Genomic DNA, 2,967 nt, shown 5'->3' with positions numbered 1-2,967 from the left:
ACATGGAGCAATTGATCAAAGAAATAAAGATGAAAAAGCAGAGAATGGTGGAGGATATAAAAGACATGAAAAAATACCTTAGAAGAGTATAAAGAAGAAATTGCAGGAGTAAATAATAAAAGATGATACTATGGAATTAAAAGAAACTGTTGACCAAATTAAAAAGATTCTGGATACTCATAGTACAGGACTAGAGGAAGATGAAGAGCAAATCAGCTAACTGGAGGATAACAGGATGGAAAATGAAAGAACAGAAGAAGAATGAGGAAAAAATAAAAAAGCATCAAAATGGAACTCAGGGGTATGATAGATAACATAAAAAATCCAAATATAAGACTCATTGGTGTTCCAGAAGGGGAAGAGAAGGGTAAAGGTATAGGAAGAGTATTCAAAGAAATTGTTGGGGAAAACTTCCGAAATCTTCTAAGCATCATAAATACACAAATCATAAATGCCCAGTGAACTCCAACTAAAATAAATCCAAATAAACCCACTCCAAGAAATATACTAATCACACTGTCAAATATGGAAGAGAAGGAGCAAGTTCTGAGAGCAGCTAGATGAAAGCAATTCATCACATACAAAGGAAACAGAATAAGACTTAAGTAGTGACTACTCAGCAGCCACCATGGAGGTGAGAAGACAGTGACGTGACATATTTAAAATTCTGAGAGAGAAAAATTGCCAACCAAGAATTATTTATCTAACAAAGTTCTCCTTCAAATTTTAAGTACAGCTTACATTTTTCACAGGCAAACAAATGCTGACAGAATTTGCTAACAAAAGACCTGCCCCACTTGAGATTCTAACAGAGAAACAAAGAAAAGAGAGAAAGATACAGAGAAAGTTTCAGTACTAAAGAGATTCAGTATGAGTACATTAAAGGACATTAAGAGAAAGAGGGGAAAAATATATCTGACAAACATAAACCAAAGGATAAGATGGTTGATTCAAGACATGCCTTCAGAGTGATAAAAATGAATGTAAATGGATTAAACTCCCCAATCAAAAGATATAGATTAGCAGAATGGATCAAATAAAAGAACTATCATTATGTCACAAACAAGAGACTCATCTTACACACAGGAACAGAAAGAAATTGAAACTGAAAGGATGGAAAAAATATTTCATGCAAGCTACAGCCAAAAGAAAGCAGGATAGCAATATTATTCTCAGATAAAATAGACTTTAAATGCAAGGATGTTATCAGAGACAAAGAAGACCACTACATATTAATAAAAGGGGCAACACAACAGGAAGAAATAAAAACCATAAATGTTTATGCATCCAATCAAGTTGCCACAAAACACATGAGACAAACATGGGCAAAACTAATGGAGGCAATTGATATTTCCACAATAATTGTGGGAGACTTCAACACATCACTCTCTCCTATAGGTAGATCAACCAGACAGAAGTCCAATAAGGAAATTGAAAACCTAAACAATCTGATAAATGAATTGGATTTAACAGACAGATATAGAATATTACATCCCAAATTGCCAGTATACACATTCTTCTCTAGTGCTCACAGAACTTTCTCCAGAATAGATCATATGCTGCAACATAAAACAAGCCTTAATGAAATTAAAAAAATTGAAATTATTCAAAGCACATTAACCACAATGGAATACAGTTAGAAGTCAATAACCATCAGAGACTTAGAAAATAAACAAATACCTGGAGGTTAAACAACACACTCCTAAACAATCAGTGGGTTAAAGAAGAAATAGCAAGCAAAATTGCTAAATACTTAGAGATGAATGAAAATGAGAAACAACATACCAAAGTCTATGGGATGCAGCAAAAGCATTAATTGAGGGGGAAATTTATAACATGAAACACATGTATTAAGAAGGAAGAAAGAGCCAAAATCAAAGAACTAATGAATGAATTGAAGAAGGTAGGAAATGAACAGCAAAGCAATCCTAAACAAAGTAGAAAAAAAAGAAATAACAAGGATTAAAGCAGAAATAAATGACATAGAGACAAAAATAACAATAGAGAGGATAAATAACACCAAAAGTTGGTTCTTTGAAGAGATCAACAAGACTGACAAGTTCCTAGCTAGACTGACAATATCAAAAAGAGGGAAGACCCATATAAATAAAATAATGAATGAGAAAGGGGACATTACTGTGGATCCTGAAGAAATTAAAAAATAATTATGAGGATACAAAAAATGGTATGCCAACAAACTGGATAACGTAGAGAAAATGGACAATTTCCTGGAAACATATGAAAAACCTAGACTGAAAAGAGAAGAAATAGAAAACTTCAACCAACCAATCACAAGCAAAGAGATCCAATCAGTCATCAAATAGCTTCCCACAAATAAATGTCCAGGGCCATATGGCTTCACAGGGGAATTCTACCAAACTTTACAAACAGAACTGACACCAACCTTACTTAAACTCTTTCAAAACATTGAAGAAAATGGAACAATACTTAACTCATTTTATGAAGCTAATGTCAATCTAATACAAAAATCATGTGAAGATGCTGGAAAAAAGGAAAACTACAGGCCTACCTAATGAATATATGCAAAGATTCTCAACTAAATACTTGCAAATCAAATCCAAAGACACATTAAAAAACTCCTACACCATGACTAAGTGGAGTTCATTCCAGGCATGCAAGGATGGTTCAACATAAGAAAATCAATGAATGCATTACAGCACATTAACAAATCAAAACAGAAAAATCAAATGATCATCATAATAGTTGCTGAAAAAGCTTTTGATAAAATCCAACATCCCTTTTGGATAAAAACATTTCAAAAGGTAGGAATTGAAGGAAACTTCCTCAATATGATAAAGAGCATATATGAAAAACCCACAGCCAGCATAGTACTCAATGGTGAGGGACTGAAAGACTTTTCTCTAAGATTTGGAACAAGATACGGATGCCTGCTGTCACCACTGTTATTCAACACTATTCTGGAAGTGCTAGCCAGGGCAATCTGGC

This window comes from Choloepus didactylus, chromosome 26 (genome assembly GCF_015220235.1).
Source record: "Choloepus didactylus isolate mChoDid1 chromosome 26, mChoDid1.pri, whole genome shotgun sequence".
NCBI classification, from domain to species: Eukaryota; Metazoa; Chordata; class Mammalia; order Pilosa; family Megalonychidae; genus Choloepus; species Choloepus didactylus.
The sequence above is the reverse complement of the archived record's forward strand: the minus strand, read 5'-3'. Positions refer to the sequence as shown.